Source organism: Eumetopias jubatus, unplaced genomic scaffold (assembly GCF_037043125.1).
Source record: "Eumetopias jubatus isolate StellerSeaLion01/CBP00866 unplaced genomic scaffold, mEumJub1_p1.0 scaffold_6, whole genome shotgun sequence".
Classification (NCBI taxonomy): Eukaryota; Metazoa; Chordata; class Mammalia; order Carnivora; family Otariidae; genus Eumetopias; species Eumetopias jubatus.
Genome location: NW_028274812.1, coordinates 52548773 through 52571459, shown reverse-complemented (window position 1 = coordinate 52571459; position 22687 = coordinate 52548773). Strand labels below are relative to the sequence as shown.

General features: G+C 45.1%; 1 protein-coding gene across 3 annotated transcripts in view; it reads left to right on the top strand.

Annotated features, from left to right (window-relative positions):
* Window positions 1-13556, top strand: part of FOXO3 (forkhead box O3) — a 130259-nt gene extending 116703 nt beyond the window's left edge. For all 3 annotated transcript variants that reach the window (XM_028104268.2, XM_028104269.2, XM_088023898.1), the window contains one exon: window positions 8794-13556. The gene's annotated coding sequence lies outside the window, so the exon portion shown is untranslated. The remainder of the gene's footprint in view (window positions 1-8793) is intronic.
* Window positions 13557-22687: the final 9131 nt, after the last annotated feature.

Below are 22687 nucleotides of genomic sequence, written 5' to 3'. Positions count from 1 at the left end.
TCAAGTAAAGTCTTCCCCCAAATGCCACCTATGCTTCTCACAGTCTTCCCTTTCTTTATAGAGATGGGGAAAAGGGGCTTGTTGTCGGGATCTACCTCTGTGCTGTCACTGGAGAGATGGGCCAGGGTTCTGCCTTGTTCCTGGGGCAGGTAGAAGGATGTTTGCTGACTGCTGGCTCTTCCCGACTTGGTGATGCATATTTTAACACTGGATTTTCATTCAAAGGTGGAGATGCCCCACCTTGTAAGAGACATCATCCGCTTCACCCTGGTTTTGTGGATGTGTTCATTTGATGTAAAAACATTGCTTTCCCCCATCTTACAAATTGTTTTGAAGTTTAAAGTTCCAAAAACTAAAATGAATTAAAATTTTTTGAAAATTAGTGTGACACTTCTGATATTTAGAGGTCCCATAAATGTTTCTCAGTGTTCCACAGAATACTAGATCCTCAAGGTATTATGGGTATTAAGTAGAAAATGCATTCTTCTTTTAAATTTTATTTTATTTTATTATGTTAATCACCATACAGTACATCATTAATTTTTGATGTAGTGTTCCATGATTCATTGTTTTGAAAATGCATTCTGTGGTCAAATAAGTTTGAGGAATACCGTGTTAAACAAAGTGAAATAGGGTTGTTGCCAGTCTGGCTTCTCGGAGCCTTAAAATTTAATATACGTTATGAACCTTCTAGTATAGGATTGCAGTATTTCCTAAATTTATTTGATATCTTGAGTCAAATCCTTTTTGATCAAGAAACCATAGGACCCATGTTCTAAGGAAACCCCTGAAGACATGAACCAGCCACCCACTTAAGCTCACTGTCGCTGGGGTTCTGCTTTGGTAGGAACCGTGGGTTTAAAAAGCCTCCCCTACAACCCACTCCAAGTTAAGTATCATCTGTGTGGTAGGGCAGAGGAGCTGTGGGATTTTGTAGCAGAAGGCTGCCATTTCCATGGCTATGTGTCAGAATTAAGTCACTCATCTCCCTCAGTCTCAGTTTACCTATCTGTGAAATGGGGTTAAAATGGAGACCTACTCCACAGAGCTCTTATATGGGTTAATGTCCTTTGGCAATGTTTAAAGAGTTACTTAATGTTTATTGTTACTGACAGTGGCTCCAGAGGTTAATACAGAATAAGGGAGGCAGCCAAGCCAGTCTTACACTGTTGGCAGAAAGAACAAGTACTTTCCTCAATAAACTAAAATGAGTCTGGTTTCTTTTTATTAAAAAGGTATAGCAGTTGGCTGTTGTGTGAAACTTTAGATGCCCCCTAGAAATCCTGCCTACCAATTTGAAGGTACCCACGAGAGAAACTATTGTTTCACGAACAGGGAACTTCTGACATAGATGGAATGAGGAGGTTTGTGTGTGGTACCCAGAGTATACCCTTAGCATCTTTAAAGGATTGCCTGAGAAGTCCTAGCTGTCTGGCTTCGGCTTTCCTTGGGGTGTCTGTCAGTATCCAAAAGGCTGGTAGCACTCCGTGGAGGGAACAGCCTCCCCCTGCCCCTTCTCTGCTCCCTTTTAGTGTAGCCTCTTCCTGCTGGTAGGGAGCCTGGAAATCTGATCTTCCCCTTCTCACTGCCAGCCCATCCCAAGCCACAGAAATAAAGCAGAGAAATAAAGAGCTGTTCCAGGCTTCCTAGGGCTCTCTTGAGAGCTGAAAGTTGCCACACAATAAATAGCTTGATGCTGGCAGTGGTCTGGCCATGGACACCCCCACCCCTGGGGCCAGTGGTTTACCCCCTTATTGGCTAATGTGACACAGTTTGGGATTCAGAAAATGTGGTCACTGTGCCCTTAAGATCTCTTCCAACTGTAAGTTCAGTGAAAACCCAGGGAAAATGGGCTGTTCCTCTTCAGGAGCTTTCCTCCCAAAGAAGCAGGACCAGCCTTAGAACTGAAACAGACCAATCCCTGAAGAACTGTGTGCTTGGGTGCAGGTCTTGTGCTTTGCTTTTCTTCCCCAGTAATAGATGTGGACCGTACTCTGTAATTCTAGATTTCCTGTTTTTTTTAATAACCTCTTTTTGGCTAAAATCTATGATATTCATTTATTAAACAATGAGAATTACTTAGTCATGGAAGCCTCAGAAGGTAATTCCAGTGTTTCTGGAGGATAAAACGTGAATTGCCAGTCTTGGTTTGATTGAAGGTTTGCGTATCAGGAGGTCTTCTCTCTCCCTCCTCCCCTCCCCTCCTTCCTCTGTCTCTTCCTCTCTTGAAAGAAGTCTGGATCATAAGATTTTTTCTTTCTTTCTTTTCTTTCTTTCTCTCTCTCTCTTTCTTTCTTTCTTTCTTTCTTTCTTTCTTTCTTTCTTTCTTTCTTTCTTTCTTTTTCTTTCTTTCTTTCTTTCTCTCTCTCTCTCTCTCTCTCTCTCTCTCTCTCTCTCTTTCTTTTTAAGTATTCATGTCTGTGTGGAGTGTTTGACTCCTTAAGGAAATTTAATGGCCAAGAAGAGAAGGCCAGAGATTCTGAGGTTGAAATTTTAAATTAATTTCCAGTGGGTCTCCATGTATACGTTGCCACTGTAATTAATTGGAACTTCCACTGGTCATTTGTATGTTCAGAAATGATCAGAAAGCAATACAGCCCAACATACCTACAAATATGGTGGAAGGTGTCCCTTATGCCCTGCTGCCTGAATGCCTCAAGCCAAAGCACTCTCTGTCTAGCTCATTCAGTTCGGGTTGTGTGCTCGCTGGTGTAGGGGGCCCCAGGGAAGGTAGCTCCAGGCACTTAACCAGGCTGAGCAGGGACTTGAGGGCCTCCCATACCTCACTCCTGGAGTCTGTACACTCCTGGCCAGACTGCTTAGGGCGGTCCTTTGTCAATCTTGGAGCCACCCCCGAGACCCTCCTTTCAGTTCCCTTCTTGGTTTCCTTCTGTTGCACTGGTAGAATTGTTGCTTCTTGGCCACCACCTGTGTCACCTTTGTGTCCTGGTCATACCTTGTAGGTGGATGAGTGGTTTGGTCTATTTGTGGAACTAAAACAGCTGATTTTGTGTTTTCAATTTCAGAATCATTTTTGGAAAAATTAGATGGTCTTCAAAACCCTGTGTATCTAAAGCAGGAGAAGAAGACTTTGGAGACCTTTTCTTCTGTAGCTGGTTGTGGAGCCCTTAGATGGGCTGGCACACTAGACCTACACTTGCAGTCCCAAGTCCCAGGGATGCAGTGCGTCCCCAGCCTGAGGAGGTGGCTGCACACTCCCAATCATCTCCTTCCCCCGCCAGTAAATGCAGTGAAGAGTCACACAGGCAAACGTAAACATGTGATATTCGGGTCACAGTTTATGGCTCTACACATTTCTTCCTGTACAATTCCCTCTTGTTTGTAAGTGGTGAATCACTAAAGCAGTGATAGCAATCTGAGAGAGTAGCAAGACTGTTAATTTTGGTCCTTGTAATAAAGGATGTATATGGTAGGATATACAGAAAAGATGGGAGAAGGTAAATATTAAATACTTTTTAAAATTTTTAAATTAATTTTTAAAAATCTTATTAGTTGAGGGGCACCTGGGTGGCTCATTCAGTTGAGCGTCTAACTCTTGATTTTGGGTCAGGTCATGATCTCAGGGTTGTGAGATCGAGCCTGTGTCAGGCTCCGAGCTCAGAGGGGAGTTGGCTTGAGATTTCTCTCCTTCTCTTTCGGCCTCCCCACCCCACCCCCACCCCCGCCCATTCCCGCGTGCACACGTGTGTGCACGTTCTCTCTCTCTCTAACCTGAAAAAAAAAAAAAAGCATCTGTGCCTATGGACTACATTTCCTAGAAACTTGACTTTCCTTTACTCAAACTGAATACAAATTTGGCTTCTAGCCTGGCCAGAATCTCCATACCTATCCCATTTCCCTCATAAACTATTCAGTATCTGAAGTGGCAAGTTGACAGCCTTTGTCAAAATGTATTTTTATAGAGCTGCACCACCTCATTCCCCTTCTTTGGCAGTCCTGGAGGATGACACTGTTTGGCCAGCATTGCAGGCCGAGGGCTAGGTTTTCATCTGTCAGGCACCTGCTGCCACAGTGACCACCGGGCTGGCTTTCTGGTGCTTCCATAAATCTTCTTTGTCTCCTGTTCCAACCTGGGAGATACTGAAAAATTACCAAATTAAGCTGAAGTGGTGCACCCATTAGGTGTTTTCTTGAGCTGCTCCATGTTTTGGCTGTAAAGATGGACTTCAAGGGAACTGCTGCCATTTTGGTGCTCCAGAATTAGATCCACAGAAATGCTGTTTTTCCTGGGGTGACACCAGCTCCAAAAGCCTAGGTGGATGGTGGCAAATGGTTGTTGCTAGTGATGGATTGGGTGTCGCGGAGATCCCTCTGGGAGCAAAGCAGAGATGGTGGCAGGCAGGCATTTCTTTGCTCTCTCCTCAGGGGTGGAAACATTCAGTCTGAAGCCCACACCTGTTCTCTGAACTCCACATGAGGTTTCCCTGTCAGATCGAGTGAACATTGATTCATTTCCTTTTCTGTCCTAAATGTTCCATATTTAGTCCCCAACTTGTCCTGGGGATTGCAGGTTCAGCTTAAATTATCTTTATGTTTAAAGAGTAAGGAAAATTGGTGTTTCACTTTAATATTGTGTTTCAGGCAGTCGTCTTCCAAACATCTTTCGTTTTAGCTAGGAAAGCAGTGGATATCCTTCATGGATTGGTGGATGTGAGAGTTTCATGCTACTGGCTTGTTTTCCTTCTGTGTCATATTTGGTATTAGGGTCCTATTCCTTTCCTCTGTGCCAAAAAGATAAAAACACTGCTGAGAAATCCACATTTGTCACAGTGGAGTTAAGTTGTGGGAGGACAGCAGTAGGAACTTTTATGTTTTATTCCCAGATTAAAGTTGATTGGGGTTGTTATGTTTTGTGTAGAGTTTTTTGGAGGCGTTGCCCTTTCTTAGAACATCATGTGATTTAGTGGTGATAATTAGGCAGAAACTTGTCTTCCCTACAGATGCCAAGATTATAGAGGGACTTACTCTCACCAGAGACCAGATGACAGCATCCATAGATATTTTTAGAATAGGTCTCATCATTTGGCTTCCCCATTTCATTTTCCTTGTATCAACAGTCTGATTTCAAACTTATTTATTGGGCACAGGGGGGGAAGAGAGGGGACCTTCTCCGCATTAATGAAAGTCACTGATGGGACAGGACATTTTCATATTTATTGTTAGTTGGCCTATTGCCTAGTAACTGCAGAGTGATAGCTATAATTCCCTTCAGCTGTATGCTTCCTTTTCCTTCCAAATGTTTTGCTTAAATCTGATATGTTTTTAAACTTAGAATCAGCATCAGCATACTTAAACATCTTACTTTAAACAATGTTAAGAATGGGGGAGCTTCATTAAAACCCACCACACCTGTACCCAACCTAAGTATCATTAAATTCCCAGCTCAGTAGATGGTGTCATCATTTAAAGTGCTCCCTCTATTCTTTCCGTCATTGATGGAGTCAGATAAACGTGCAAACAGTCACCAAAGAACAGCTAAAAATCTAAGGCAGATAAGGAGCTATGTTCTTTGTGACTCTTTTTAATCATAAGGTCTTCCTAGTGAATGGTGATTCTGGTGTTTCTTTTAGAAAGAATGCTTGTATTTCACTTCATTTATCTGATTTCTTTATATTTTTACAATATTTTATAATCTCTTTGCTTTCTATCACAGAGAAAACAGGTCACCTTTCTGTCCTGTGGAGTGGGATTTCCTTATTACATTTGTCCTTGTCAGAGCTGCCTTGGAACCTGGGCCTCTCCTTTCCTGGCTCCCTTCTAAGCACACGAGGTTTCCCTTGCAGGCTGAGAGGCATGGCCTGGGAGACCCCCAGGGAGTGCCAGGACTTAGTGCCACAGGGGGCCCCAGGCCCATTCTGCAGAAATGGAAGGAGTCCTGATCAGTGCATCTCCTTTTGAAAGATGATGTTCCCTGAAGATTCTGGGCCTTTTGGTGAGGGAATGTTTATTTGGCCTGGGGATTGTTGTTGGCTCAGTGTGGGCCTCCTGCCCCTGGTTTCAGGGCCGATGCCCTGTTCTGCTTAGAATGATGCCATGTGGGGGGTTATGGTTGCCCTCTGCCTCCTTTCCTCCTATGCTGACCCAGCTCCAGCATTAGAGCAGGCTGAATGCTCTGCCTCTGTATTTGGGGAATGAAGTGTGTCACCTTCCCAGTATGCACTGGTTTCCATGGCTGAATAATTAATACCGGAGGGAACCAGGATGGGGTCTGAATTAGGTAATGCTTTACAGCTTCTTTCTTGGCACCTGGGGAGCACAGTCCCTGATGACTAATTGCATAGTGATGTTAGAATGTGGTTTATTAAGTGTTACTGGGAAAGAAAAAACTGAATACCCTTTCAAAGAACCATATCTGTACCCTTATCCATTTACTCCTCGAGGGTCCCAGGTAGAATAGCTGGAATAGCACTGGCTGGCTCTAGGAGGCTAAATTCTTCATGGATCCTTAGATCTGGTATCTTTTTTTTTTTTTAAGTAATCTCTACACCCAATGTGGGGCTTGAACTCACAACCCCGAGATCAAGGGTCACATGCTCCACTGACTGAGCCAGCCAGGTTGCCCTGCTGAGCAAGGAGCCTGATGCAGGACTCGATCCCAGGACCCTGAGATCATGACCCGAGCTGAAGGCAGGTGCTCAACCAACTCAGCCACCCAGGCATCCCTGTTTTAGCTTTTTCTTGCTCTGAAGCCAACAAGTCCAGGATAATATTGTCTAGTACCTTTACAAAGCAAAAAAAATCCAGCCAGGGAAATTAAATACTGGGGATGGGTGGGAGACAAGGGGCCTTTTTTCTTTCTTTATTGTTGCTGCCTCTGATAAAACCCCAAAGTGCTTCTGTTTGGAGCTGTAGCAAGGGTAATTGTGACCATGGTTATGTATCATTACCAATACTAAGCCCTGCTGTCTTTCTGAATATTGGTAGTGAAAGGTTAAGATTGCCAGCCAGCCCAGCCACAGAAGAGATTGAAGTCCTAAGTACATTTGTGAAAATTCCAAATGAACCTATGATAATATCTGGTCTAAAGAGTGGGAAGCAGATGTGTAACGTGTATGTGAGCTTACTGGTGCACATTTCAAGACTTGCTTACCTTCTCTGATGAGATGGTGAGTTCAGCTTGCTTCCCTCCTACTTCTCTATCCATTTCTTGGCCTAGAGCCATTTTTTCCTTACCATGACAGCTGACACTGTCTCCATAAACCAAAGGTCTTACGTCCTGAGGTCTGTTTTGTTAATTCCTTTTTAAGATTTTACTTATTTGACAGAGAGACATAGCGAGAGAGGGAACACAAGCAGGGGGAGTGGGAGAGGGAGAAGCAGGCTTCCCACTGAGCAGGGAACCCAATGCGGGGCTCGATCCCAGGACCCTGGGGTCATGACCTGAGCCGCAGGCAGGAGCTTAACGACTGAGCCATCCAGGCGCCCCTGTTTTGTTAATTCCTTTAGCTACATCTCTGTGAGTATACTTTTTTTAGTCCTTTAACCTTTCTGGGCTCAGAGGTCTCACAAAGTCTGCTAGACATGTAAATTCAGATGGTCTGAGAGAACCTCTTTTGTGCCTCGCCATTGAAGACTGTTGAAGGCAAAATAATAATAAATTGTTAACTGTTAAAGGGATGTTTTGTGGAAGGGTTTTTTGGCCATATGTGTGTGTTAGATAATTTTTTTTCTCTGCAGACTTTTTTTTTTTTTTTTAAGATTTTATTTATTTATTTGACAGAGCGAAAGAGCACAAGCAGGGGGAGCAGCAGAGGGAGAGGAAGAAGCAGGCCCCCTTCCGAGCAGGGAGCCTGATGTGGGACTCGATCCCAGGACCCTGGGATCATGACCTGAGCCGAAGGCAGATGCTTAACCATCTGAGCCACCCAGGCGCCCCTCTGCAGACTTTTAATAGAAAAAAAAAAAAATTCCCACACAGCCCATTTAGAGATAACTTACTCCTTTAATAAGCAAGGGAAGTCAAGATGATCTCCATTCAGCAGTGCAGACTGAGTAAGCCTTTGTGGAAAATGGCCATTTCAACTCCCCTGGTATTGGTGGTAAACAAGGTCGGTTAGTCCATATAGGCAGTGGGAGAGAACCAGAGAGGCATAGGCTGGTCTGCTTAGAGTGACCAACTTTTCTCGTTTTAGCTTGAAAGTTCCATGTCCCAGGATACCCCTCAATCCAGAAGTCTAGAGCAAAATCCCATCTGCACCCTGACTGACTTAACTTACTTAACTTAAAAGGGCCGACTAATGGGGCACCTGGGTGGCTCAGTCAGTCAAGCGTCTGACTCTTGGTTTTGGCTCAGGTCCTGATCTCAAAGTCATGAGATTGAGGCCTGCACTGGGCTCTGCACTCAGCAGGGAGCCGGCTTCTTTTCTTCTCCTCCTGCCCCTCTCACCCATCACGTGTGCGTGCACACGCACTCTCAAATCAATCAATCAGTCAATCTTAGAGGTATTAAAAAAAAAGAAAGGGCCTACTAAAACACCCCTGACTTGCCTTTCTTTGTTAACCTCCCAAGATGAATGACCTCATTTCCTCTAGGCTTTTTCAACTTGAGAGCATCTTGTAATCAAGCACAGAGATAGGGTAAGTAGTCTCCATGCTTTGTCTTTAGGTTTTCAGACCTTTGAAGCTAGTGTAGCAAAACAGCTTTCCTGTGAGTACCCTTAGTTCAGAGGTGAGGTGAGGAGACAGGAGGCTGGTGAAGCATGACCCGGAGGTGCCTACAATTGCTTTTTGAATGTCCTTAATCATCTCTGGTTTTCTTTTCTCCTCCTGCAGACCCTCAAACTGACACAAGACCTACAGAGAAACCCTTTGCCAAATCTGCTCTCAGCAAGTGGACAGTGATACCGTTTACAGCTTAACACCTTTGTGAATCCCGCACCATTTTCCTAACCCAGCAGAGACTGTTAAAGGCCCCTTACCCCAGGTGAAGCACTTACCCTTGGAACAGAACTCTCTATATAAAGTATGCAAAATCTTCCTTGTACAGGGTGATGAGCCACCTGCCAGCGAAGGACAGCACCCTGTCAGCACCACCCACCCTCGTTCAGAGCACACCGTGAGCTCCTGTTGGCGATTCTGTGGCGTATTCATATCACGATGGTTTATGGGATGTTTTAAGTGTCGTTTTTGTGTTTGTTTTCCTTTGACTTTCTGAGTTTTTCACATGCATTAACTTGCAGTATTTTTATGTTAAAATGTTAATCATCCTTCCCCTGGCAAATTTAAAAACAGAAGGAAAATGTTGTACCAGTTACTATTCTAGCTTTGGGCATCACAAGCATTTGAGCCCTTGGAACTCCATAAACTAACAAATTACATAAACCAGAGGGGGATATTCTTTCTTCTTTTGTTTGGTAGAAAACTATGCTTTTCTAAAAACTGAACAATGGCACAACTGTTTGCCATGCGCACCAGTCCAGGACTGACCCCTGCATAGGCCCAACGAATGGAGTGCTGCATGCGACCCAGTGTGTTTTCGTTCTGAGTGAGGGGTCTGGGGGGGCGGGGAGAGACCCCCAGCACCTGGTCTGCAGTTGCCAGAGCAGTCGGGCTTCTGGTCTCCTGGCATTATCCTCAGCTAATGCAGTGAACAGTGATGGTATGCTGGTTAGAAATTAGGATCTTTTCAAGAAAGAAGTCAGCTCAGCTGCCCACTCATTGCCAAATGCCACTAAAGGATTTAGTTTTAAGGAGAAAAGAAAAAGAAAAGTAGTCCTGTTTTGCTTTGCAGAAGAAATGAACTTACAGGTTAGCATTAAGCCTATAGTGAGAAATGTGTGAAAAGTACAAACCAGAGTCACTATTTTCCTAAAATACCCTTGATTATTTTCAGCCTTGCTGTGTATGATCGGATCTACTAGACATGTATGAGTGAGAGGCAATAGCATACAAACTGATTTTTATATATATATACACACACACAATCTAATATATATATATAAAAGCTTAGATTGTAATTGTACAAGTGACACAATGGAAGTACAAGATAGGGCAGTTTTGACATTTTTTTCCCTCCACCTTTCTGCTTCTGTGGATTTCATTTTGTTTTGTTTTCAAAAAGTTATGGTGCTGTATAGGTGCTTTCTGTTTAACCTGGAAAGTGGGATTATATTAGTTACTCTCTTTGGTAGGCAGAATAGTTGGGAACACCTTAGGTATATATGAAAAACTGGTGTAATGAAGCTCTGATTAGCACAGCATATGCATACTTCTCCAAAGTGATATAAGAAGACTCTTTTCTTTGCATAAAAAGCATTAGGTATATAAATGTATAAATAAATTTTATCATGTACAGTACAAAAATGGAACATTCTGCATGGACGTTAGGAATACAGGCTAGTATTTCAGCACAGACTTCCCTGCATGAGTTCTCGCTGACGCTTGCACCGTGCAGTGGGCACTGACTCCCTCCCACCAACACAGACGTGCCACCCGACCCCTGCACCTACCACCGGCCGCCAGGGGCCCCCTTGTGCACCTTCACTTCATAATTCCTCTGGGGGTGATAATGGTGGTGATAACAGCTCCTAGCATAATGAAAGTTCCATTTGGTATTGTCACACATCTCTCCCGCCTCGCTTGGGTTGTCATGTTTGAGTGATGGCCCTGTTGATTTCACCCTGCCTTTTACTGACTCTGTAAATTGTCGTGCAATTGTGGTTATAGTAGGCCTGTAGCGTATCGCCTTTTCTAAACTGCTACACGTTTATAATCTTCATTTTAAAAGTATGTATAATTTTTAAAAATATGTATTCTATTCACGTGGTCTGCTTGTCAGTGAGACAGACTTTTGCTTACTGTATTCCTTTATAATAATGCTAGCCACTTCCTTGACTCTTTGGTAGTCCGCTGCACGCAAAAACTGTCCAGTATCATTGAAAGGAGGCTGCCTGTCTGGGTTCCTAGGTGATGCTGCCCTGGTGGGGGTGCCGATGGGACACAGCTGCAGCAGCCGCAGGGAGGGAAAGGTGAAGGGAGGTCAGATACAAGGAGAATCGGGAGTGCTTACAGCATGAGGGCCCTGAGAATTTCTCTCCCGAATTCAAAGAAACAGCAAACTAACAAAATAGCTAATTTGCCTTTGCAGTTTTATAGACCCTGGGAGCTACTTTGGGAGTAAGAAAAGCAACTCTCAAATATGTTTCAACTTTAAAATGTTGACTTCCTTTCGGACATGTGGCATCTCATTTATTCTCCTTTTTTCTCAGTGTTTGTTAGATTTCAGGCAGAATGTCTTACAAAATGTCCTAGAACCAGATTATAATTTAATCAAAAACAGCTGAGGGAGGGACAGAGGAGGCCTGAGAGCAGGGCAGCCACAGAACACATCAGGAAAATGGAGGGGGAGGGGTGCTTTGAATTTGTTCGGTTTTTTGTTTTTTAATAACGCAACTAGCGTCTACTTGTAGAGCATTGTGGAGAGCTGAGGTCAGGACAAAGTCGAGTGCCAGCGTCAGTTTCGGGAGGGAGTTGGAGTAGTTAGTCCCATCCAGGATCACAGCAGCGCCACTCTCAGCCTTGGCCGCTGCTGGCTGACTGTCCACCCAGAGGCCCGACTCCCCCGCGCTCGCCAGGTTCTGCGGTGGCCAGTCAGGGCAGAGGTGCAGCCTGAGACCTCCACCTCTTACACTGAGACTCTGCTCTCAGGAAGGGCCAACTGTTGGCCGTCGTGTGGAGTTCTCATTGTCGTGGGTCCCTCACAGTAAGTTTTCTGATCTGGAGTATCTCGGTGGAATACTTCGCCTCCAGGGGCCTGGCAGCTATAATGTTTGCATCCTGATGAGAACTATTCCAGGTTATCTTCAGCCTCTAAATAAGCTGCTCTAGGGAGCCTTCCACTTTTTGATGGGAAATTAGAAGAGTAACTAATGTTGAAAACATGACATGCACTCTTGGGTTCTGTTGTTCTCTCTTCAGGCTCCAGCACCAGATACCTTGTACCAAAGTTAGATAAGAGCTTTATCATCAGCCTTCTCTGTCCTGGTGTGAGAGCTGCCTGCCAGGTTCAGCTCACCCATTAACTGTGAATGAAGCTGAGCTCGATCTCCTTTATTGCATCCTCTGCAATAGGATGATTGCTGAAACAGATTTTTTAAAAAAATTTCAGAAGTTTGTCTTTCCTGTTAACGGGAGGATTGTGCAAGTGGACAGTGATACCATAACACACGTGTGATACAAGGTGGGCTGTGTGTGTGTGTGTGTTTGGTGTTGAGTTCGGGTGTTCTGTGTGTGGCCCTTGAGCACCCTGAGGGGAGGACCTCACGACTCACAGCTCAGGACAGCTCTGCCCAGTCTTGGTGCCCTTTCATTTGGCTTCCGATCTTGTTGAAGACAATAGGGACAGACTTGGCCTACACCCAGTGGACCCCGCTTATGGAAAGAGGACTGTTGGAATCTGTCAAGAGTAAAGCAGTCAGACAGTCCGGTGTCGCGTGCTGATGCCACGGGCTGCTAAAGGGAAATGGGAATGTCACCCTTGGTATGCGGAAGCAAAACCCTGATAGCTCTAACTCTGATTTCCTTTTTCTTGATGTATTTGGGCAACACGTACGATTAGGCATACTGTTGTATTTTTTGACTTAGCAGAGTTTTTTGTAGAAATGCAATCCCTGGCAAAGAGGTACGAAAAAGCCAGCCTGTCCTGAAGACTAGGGGCAGCAGGGGCAGTGAGGGGATAGCAAAGGCCTTGTGAAATCCTGTCTGCACACGAGATCTTAATGCAGACGCCCGAGGAACTGAAAAGAGTATATCCCATTTGATCTAAATCTTCCATGGGTAACATTTTATGCAGTTCGAATGAATGAAATATTTTCCTCTTTAATTTTGTGTGTATTCTTCTTTGATGAATGATTGGTTCTGAGGCCTCTGCCACACTCCAGAATTATTTGTGTGGCTGCTTTTAAAAAACTATGGGTCTGATCACTTATTTCTCTAAAATTATCTCATTGCCTGGCAATCAGTCTTCTCACGTATACTTGTCCTAGCACATTATGTACACAGGAAATGTAAACAGATGTGAAGGAGGACCAGAAAAATTAGTTAATATTAAAAAAATCTATTGTGCATTTTGGCTTCACATGTTTAACTTTTTTTAAGAAAAAAAGTTGCATGAATGGAAAAAAAAATCTGTATACAGTATCTGTAAAATTGTCTTACCTGTTTCAGTTTCTTGCTCATGCCCCATTCAAACTAGAATTAAATATGGTGCATGGCCATATTCAAACACCTAAGAGTCCAGCAGTTGGTACTTTGGTTTGAAGCACCTCATCCTTTCTTTCCAAGCGAACACTATCATATTGCATTCTTGCTGAGGATTTTGTCCAACCATATGTTGCCATGAATTAACTCTACCACCTCTCTTCTCAAGAATCAAAACCAGTTTGATTTGGGAATCTTCCCCTTTCCAAATGAAATAGAGATGCAGTACTTAACTTTTCTTGGTGTTTGTAGATATTGCCTTGTGTATTCCATTTAAAACCGTAATCTAGTTTGTAAAAGAGATGGTGACGCATGTAAATAAAGCATCCGTGACACTCTGTCTCACTCCAAGAAGTCTTTTGTTCTCCCTTCCCCTTTAACTCCAGATGTGAAGGGCTGCATTTTTGTCATGGTCTTCCTGTGGAATGACTTCACAGGCTGGGACAGGCGCAAAGCTGAGAGCTTCTGTAGTGAGCTCTCTAAACCGAAAGATCTAGCAAACTTTCCAGACAACTTGAGAGCTCCACAGACAACCAGACAGTTTAATAAAAGCAGATCAGATCTATGGCCTTGTTCATGGTGGCTGATAGTCACTTTGGTATGCATGGTATCATGTTGCCTGGGAGGGGCTTTTAGGTAGGGAAGCCGGATTTAGACGGATTTAGACTCTGCCTTCACTGAGTGTCAGAGATTTTGACCTATCAAAACTTTGGCCCTAATAAGGTCCCCCTCACAGGAGTGCCGTGGACGAACATCGGTCATCAACAGAGCCCTCCTGCATATTGAAAATCAGGCACAATATTTCAGGCCTCTGGTGGCAACATCATAAATATTTACTCTGTGTGTACATTTAGGGCCTCTCAGTCAAGTGAGGAGGAACTCCACCCTATTGTAAAACTATCCCTCATAGCCTGGGTGGTTTTTCTCATTTTAATAGACGTAAACATTATTCCGCTTTTAGAAACTCTCCAGTATTGGGTTCAAAGTCCCGAGGAACATGATGGACTCATTTCAGATTAAGTGAGTAAATATTTTAAAGTTTGCCCTTTGGAAAAAAAAATAATAAAATTTGCCCTTTGAGGTAAATTTTATATTGGTGGAGAGTCATGCTTTCCCTAAGTGTCCTTTCCATGGTTTTAATTACCTATGAAGTTAAAACCTCACCATCTTCTACACCAAAGCCAACTGGGAGAAGGTATTTCATTTGAGATTGCTTCTCAGTTTTGATTTTGTTTCCCAAAAGATTAAAGATGGAAACCTAATACTAGTTATCATAAGATTCTCAGTAGAGTGTTCTCCCAAACCAAGTAAAAATTCAACCAAAAACTAAAGTTAATGATCAACAATTACTAAGTCAAGTGTGGCAGTGGGGCCAGACGCTGTGATGAGCACCAGAAGAACCAGGACCTGGGCCCTGCCCCCATTGGTTTATATTCTAGGTTTAAGTGTCTGCTCCACTTTGATGAATAAAGGGCTAACTCTTGCTGACTCCCTGCTTCAGCTTCTTGTTTAAAAGAGGAAGAATTTGGACTAATCTCTATAACAACTTAGGGATTTGATTTTGCAAATAAAATACAAGTAATGAGGGCAAACCTTTAAGCTAGCAAATCCGACCTGCATCAACCCAGTCAGCCATAGCACAGCTGGAGTACAGGGCTGAAAGGTAGAATTCAGAGCCACTGTCTTCACCCTCTTCCAGCACAGCCAGGCCCCTGAGACATGGAAAAGTAGGGAGATGGCTCTGGGGTAAGGGTAGGCAACAGGCGGGGGGAGCGTGTTGGAAGTGTGGGGGCAAAGAAAGGAGCATTCAGAAGGAGACCCACCCTAGCTCCGCTTTTATCTCCATCTAAGAGAAGCAATGGTGCTGGGTCTGAGGACTAGACACCTTTGGAACTGGATTTTCCTAATTGGAATGTTAAAAGAGGAAAGCCATCGGCAATATGTAAGACCTGAGAAAAGGTCGTGCATGTGTGGTTCTGCCTGGTATCTGTCATGTAATAATGGCTCGAACCTGCATTTTTGCCTGCCTTCTCGGAGGGCTTTCTAGAAACACTACAAGCATGCCCACTCGCACTCAGGGAAGAAGAATGTTGATGCCCTTCTTATATTGGCACAGGACCTCCTCTGAATCCCACCTTCATCCATCTCAGTAGCACCTGCTATGGGCAGGCATGGTCTTTGTCCCAGACAGAACGGCGTAAAGGGGCTGAAGTGAAATGAAGGGCTGGTGGCATGAGTTCTTGTGTGGATGAGTCCTACCAATGCTACTAAAGGTATGATGGGACAGAGGAAGTAAAGCCATGGGAGCCCAGAGGAAGGGAACGTTTGAGGGGAAAGGCAGAAATGGGTCGGGTTTTCCAGCTCAAGTGAAGAATCGCAGGGACAGAAGCGGCAGGAAAGATCAGAACATATCTGGGAAACAGTGAGTAGCGGATTTGTTTGGGGCTTAAAGAGCTCAAAGATCAGTGAGAAGTCAGGCAAGAAAAGTGGGCTGCCGGAAAATTCCAGAACAGTGGCTTGGACTCTGACAGTGGAATGGGAAGAGAGCAGGGCAGGGAGCTGTTTCGAGCAGGCCTTGAGAAAGGGCACACTGTGGGAGGTGGATCCTAGGAGGAAGATGTTGAGGAAACGAGAAGTCATGGTTTTTCGGGAACTATTTTCACAACAGGCTGCCCACAGAAAATGATGACGTGCATTGCCTACTGGGATGACGGAGGAACTGCTCCTGGTCCCAGGCCTCTGACAGCCACAGGCCCTAGAGGCTGCCCCAAGGGCTGACAGATCAATAGTTCTCGGCATCCTCATGACTTTGCACCTGAGGTGAGAGCCCTGATCTAGTGGAAATCACAAAAAACTTGGTGAAATCTGGGGCACATAGGCAAGGGACCTTGGCTTTCAACTTTTCTGTACAAGTTTAATTTATCAAAGTGCGAGTGTGTTACTTTTATAAAGATAAATAGTTTCATGCCAGGACCCATCCCCAGAAGACAAATGTCCATTGTATCTGGCAATTGGGTTATGGAATTTTTTGTCAAAATTATCTTCATTTTGTTGCACTGTATTATGAAATATTTTGAAAGGTAACGCATTCACATGAGCCAAGGTGGAAAGGCCAGCTTTGATTCCTCTTTTAAGACTGTAAGGAATAAGGAATAAGGTGGGATAAGGGTATCAGGGTGTAAAAGTGGAGATAATTAGGTAGCAGTACTGTGTAAAAGGAATCTGACCGGTAAGTGAATAGCATCACTGCAAAGTTGTATCTTCGTAACTTCGGATTTCCATAATTTCATCCTCTTAACATCTTGAATATCAGTATAGGAAATATCTAATCAGAACAAAGGAATATCATGCATCAATTAAAACAATAATTATGAAAGTTATTAACATATATAGAAAATGCTCATATCAGATCTGCTCTTAGAAATGTAATTATTGCTGTCATTTATAACCTTATATATTAACGTAAGAAAAATAAAGAGCAGAATAGAAGTAGTACTGCCAGGGTAAACTATGGCTGGGGAGAGGTCCTAAAAGGAAAAAAGCAAAAATTGAAATAGTTCTTGTGTCCGGACACTTTGGCCTCAACACTGCACTTAGGACCTCAACTGTTGCCACCACGAACTGTTCCTCAGTTGCTCCTCCAAATTCAAAGTGGAGGGCACCTGAGTCATCTGCTTGGAGCCCCACTGTCAGGGGCATCAGGAACCATGTCCTGCTCCAGTAGGGGAGGAGGGGCTCTTCTCCCACCGAGATGCACCTACTGGGTAACTCCAAGTAGGAAGGGGATTCTCAGGCTGGGACCTGTCCCCAGAAAACAAATGCCCTTTTATCTGGCAATTTGGTTATGAACATTTTTGTCAAAATTATCTTCGTTTTGTTGCACTGTATTTTTAAATACTCTGAAACGTAATTCATGCACAAGATTCAAAAGCCAGAAAGCATATAGATACACACAGGAAATGTTTTCTTGCCATCCCTGTCTAGTTCTCTGCCTCGTTCCCCTCACTTCAGAGTTTATTGCTCATCCTTCCAGAATTTCTTATGCACCTAGAAGCAATAAAAACACAAATTCTTATTTCCCCCTTTTTTATTTTTTAAAAAAGATTTTATTTACTTATTAGAGAGAGAGAGCATGAGCAGGGGGAGGGGCAGAAAGAGAGGGAGAAGCAGACTCCCCGCTGAGCAGAGAGCCCGACTCGGGGCTCGATTCCAGGACCCCGGGATCATGACCTGAGCTGAAGGCAGATGTTTAACTGAGCCTCCCCGTACATTATACACACTGTCAGGCTTCTTACTTTGTTAATAATTTTCTTAGACATAGAGAAAATATTCGTACATAGAAAGCCTCCTCATTTTTATAGTTACATAGTATTCCATTGTATTATTGTATCATAGCTCATAGAACCAGTAGTCCCCTATTGATAGACAACATTGTTTCTAAATGCTTGTTATCATCAGCAACACTGCCGTGAATAATCTCATACATACATTACGTACACATGTAAGAATCTGTAGGATTAATGCCCAAACTTGGAATTGCTGGGCCAAAGGATATACATACATTTGGGATTTTAACAGAGATTGACCAAATTGCCCTCCAAGGTACCAAGTCACATCACCAACAATATGGGAGAACTGCTGTTTTCCCACGTCCTCGTATTTTTAATATTTTAAAAATTAAATTGCAAGTCTGTCTTTCCCTCTCCCCCCTCCAAGCTTCTTTAAGTCCTACCTAAGGGGCTGAGGGCCTGGTGAGAGGGAGGGGAGCAGGTGGGAGAGGCTCAGGGAGACAGACTCAGGCAGCCTGGCAACTGCTGGGGAGGGAGGAGGAGTTCTCAGCACTCATGTTTGAGCACCCATCCTTGTGCCAGCATGCTGGGGATCATGCTGCCAACCTGTCCATCCAGTCTGGCCACGGGCTACACCCCTCACACCACCAGCTTGGACCGCCCAGCCTCGGGGTCAGCAGCCTGACCTTGCAGCTGTGCTCCCTCACCTCCCAGAATTCCAGAGGGGAGCTATCACCCGAAGGAAACAAGTCTGGTCTCTTTGGCACCAAACCACACACCTAGACCTATGCACAGCAAGATTGCACAACCAGCGGGAGAGCAGCAGGGCTGGGCATGGGGAGAGTGGGGCCACATGTGGGCCAGGCCCTGACCCATTGGTGCCCCGGGCTGGCCTTCCAGCTTTCAGAGCAAGGCTGTCCCTGGGGGGTTCGGTGACCTCAAAAGTCTGACTGGCTTCTTCTCCTAAGTAGGGGAAACTTGCTCCTCCAAAGGAAAGGCTCTAACACTCTCCTGCAGGCTGGTGCTCCATGAGCCCTCCTTTGGCCCTACTGTGCAGGTGGGCACCTGGGGTAGGAGGGGGGGGGGGCTTACCTTAGTTAACACAGAAACCAGGAGGCAGGCTTTTACACAAGAGGAAACTGAGTCACTTAATGACTAAGCCCTTTATGTTGCTGTGGGGAGCCAGTATCATGGAGTAGGAGAGGGAAACTCAACATTGGAATGGGACAGATCTTGATTTGCACCCAGCCCTGCCTATTCTCTAGCTGAATGACAATAGATGAGTCAGTTACCTTCTCTGAGCCTCTGTTTTCTCTTCTGTGAAATGGGAACAAGGCCACCCATGTTGTGAGTTGTGAGGATCACCTGAGAGCGAGCCAGTGAAGTTCTGCGGCCCGCTCGCACATCAACAGAAGACCCTCGTCAAAAGTTCTCTCTCTTTATACACAGCCCATTGGCCCACACACTGCGGGATGTGGGATTTTTTTTTTTTAATTAAAGTGTAGTTGGCACACAATACTGCAATGGTTCCAGGTGTACAACACGGTGATTCAACAAGTTTATATGTTAGGCTGTGCTCACAAGTGTAGCTACCGTCTGTCACTCCGCAGCGCTGTTACAATTCCATTGACTATATCCCCTATGCTGTGCCTTTCATCCTTGTGACTTACTCATTCCCTAACTGGAAACCCGTGCCCCCCACTCTCCCTCACTCCCCTTCACCCACCTCTCCTGTCTTCCCACCCTCTCCCCTCCGGCAAACCATCAGTTTGTTCTCTGTTTTTATAGGTCTGATTCTGCTTTTGGTTTGTTTGTTTGTTCATTTGCTTTGTGTGGGGTGTTGGTTTTTATCATATATAAATATAAAGCAAACTTTAACATATTAATGAACCCCATCTGTGTAATTAGATTGCATAGTAATTACGCATAAAAGGTAACAACCAACTTGTAAGGTTTTCCTGCTCTCGGTTTCTTTGAAGTCCTTTGGGATCTGTGGGCAGCCCCATGTGCACGGTCCATGCTGTGTACCATAGAGTCATCATCATTATCACAAAGAACTCAAATGTCATGGCAAGAGTGTTGGAAGACTTGTTTCTGGTCCTGGCTCTGCCACTAAACACCGTGTGGCCTTGACGGCATCATTTTCCCCCCCTCTCTCTGGCCTTCAGTTTCCCCATCTACAAAGTCTACTCCGTGAACATTCCATATTTCACAAGACTATCATGATGAGCCCAGATGCGGAGCACACATTTTACAAACCACAAAGCAAGTACAGAACCACAGACGCTTTTTTGAGTCAGGAAGTTGGCAAATGTTAATACATTCATTTTCCAGAAGGGAAACGGAGGCAGAGTCCAAAGTGGGCTTCAAGGCTCATGGTTTCTGGCTACAAGCCAGCCCTCTGCCTGGGGCCTCCAAAGCCACACACGTTAGGCCCGGAGAGCCTGGGGCGAGAGTTGGGGTCCAGCGCCCCTAAGGAGGCGAGGAAAGAACTGGACAAAGGGGAAAGCCTGGCCGAGAGAACGGGGAGCGGAGTCCGGGCGGGGGGGTCCAGCAGGGAGAGTGGGTAAGGAGCAGCTCGCCGCCCTCCGCCCTCCGCAGATGTCAGCGCTAGAGCCCCACTGGTGTTGCCGTGAGTCTCTCCAGTCTCTGTCCTCAAGAAGTGGAATGACACAGGCGCCACAGGGGCCCAGCTGGAAGGTCTCTCGGACAGACACATGAGGCCAGGCCCATCCCCGGCTAGTGCCAAGGGTACAGGGAACAGCAGCAAGCTGGGGCTTGCCGGTGTAAGGACCGGAACGTGTCGGGGGTGTGCGCGAGCGCGTGCGCATGCGTGGAAGGGGGCGGGGGCGGAGGCGGGGGACAAGGCTTCGGAGTTGCAGTCTACAGGATGGGCCGAGTTGGCATTACCTCTATAGACAGACCCCTTCCTGCCCAGGGCAGCCCGGTGGCCCCGCTGGGTATTCGGACAAGAGCTGAATTAAAGACAACCTCCCCGTGTAGTTTGAAGCTTCTAATTGCCGCGTTTGTACCTCCCTGAGTGTAAAGGCTCGGGCCACCTCCCTGGGCTCGGCACTGCCCAGGGCTAGCTCCGCTCTGGGGGAGTAAGAGGAAACGTCCAGCGCTGCGGCTGCCCCTCAGGCCCGATTTTGTACGTTCAGAAGCCACTTGTTCACGACGGAACTCAAAGCAGGTTTAACGTTTACTACAGTAAAAAGTCTGTCTAATAAAACATGCATGATGAGAAAACACTCCTTTGCAGGAGCCTGTGGACTGCAGCTTGCAAAGCCCCTGGTGTAGTGAGCAGCGGCATATGGACTTCGGGGTCAGACATGGCGGTGGAGCCGGTCCTCTCCACTCGCCATCCGGCGCCTTGTCTGTTTCCTGGGGATAATAATAATACCTCCCTTTAGGATTCTTACGAGGATTAGCTAACTCATACCAACACCTACTTATTTATTTACCCTATAATTCAACATATGCTTACTGAGGGCCTGCTATGTGGTGGCACTGTGCTTATTAGTGGTGAAGAGCTCAGGTCTTTCATTTTAGAGATTCACCACCATGGAGCTTCTGCTCAATAGGATATTTCAAGAAAAGAAAGAACGAATGAAAGAAAGAAAGAGAGAAAGAAAGAAAAAAAAAGGGAGGGAGGGAGGAAGGAGAAGGAAAGGAAGGAAGGAAGGAAGGAAGGTGAGAGAGGGAAGGTAGGGAGGAAGGAAGGAAGAGAGAAAGAAAAAAGAAAGGAGAAAAAAAAAGAAAGGAAGGGAAAGAAAGAAAAGGGAGGGAGGAAGGAAAAGGAAAGGAAGAAAGGAAAGAAGGAAGGAGCGAGAGGGAAGGGGGAAGGAAGGAAGAAAGAAAAAAGAAAGAGCGAGCGAGCGAGCTCAGGCTTTAGAAAAAGAAAAGAAGGGAGATGGATGGGCATTTGGCTTTGCCTGTGTAACCTTAGTTAGGTCACCTAACCCCCTACACCTCTGTTTTCTCATCTGCGAGATGAAGATGACAATAACAACTCTACCTGGCCATGTTATTGTGAGCTTTAAATGAGATGATATACGATGGTGCTTAGCATCTGGCACAGAGTAAGTGCTGGATGAACTTAGCTATATTGATTAGTACATTGGAACTGCTCAATAAATCATAGACCATAGATTTTGTAATTAGGACTCTAAAATATAGTCACTATACCTTCAAATGACAAAGGAAAACAGATTTTTTTAAAATGTGCCCTTGGGATCATGTGTATCAGGAAAGCATGAAGGGACCTTGCTAGAAATTCAGATTCCTTGGGCCCATTTCAGAACTGCTGAATCAGCATCCAATGGGGCCTGAAAGTCTGCCTTTTCACAAACATCTGAAGTACACTGAAATTTGAAAATTCCTGGGGGTAAAAGGTAAAAATGCTCTTCCACTGAGGGGCCTTCTATGTGGTAGGCAGAATAATGGCACCCCCCAAAGATGTCCATGTTCTAATCCCTGGAACCTGTGAATGTGTTAAGGTTATAAGGGGGAATTCAGGTTCTAATTAGTGAACTTTAAAATAAGGAGATTATCTGCCCAATGTAATCTATGTATCCTTAAATGGAGTAGAGGGAGACAGAAGAGTCAGATCCATTGGAATGGCAATGTGAGGAAGACTCCATTGGCTTTGAAGATGAAGGAAGAAGGGCCACAAGCCCAGGAATGTGGGCAGCCTCTAGAAACTGGAGAAGACAAGAAAACAGATTCTCACCTAGAACCTCCAGAAGGAACACAGCCCTGCTTGATTTTAGCCCATGAGACCCATTCTGGACCTCTGACCTCTAGAATCATGATACATTTGTGCTGTTTTAAGCCACTAAGTTTGTGGTGATTGTTGCAGCAGCAACAGGAAAGGAGTATGTCCTCTTCAGGCACATTGGATTCATGCCACTGGATCTGGAAGACCCATGAGCCCCAGCCATGAGTGAGGGTGGGAGCCTTGACTGAGGGGAGCCACAAGGGAAGGGGACCAGTTGCACAGTTCTGGGCTGTCCTTGTGGCTTTGCTGACACACACACACACACACACACACACACACACACCACCCCCTGCTTCGGCTACTTGTTTCTTGTTCATTCACTCTCTGGTGCTCAGGTTGGCTATTGAGCAAGACTCATGTACATCAGACTTACATGCATCACCTTTTTTTTTTTTTCCCC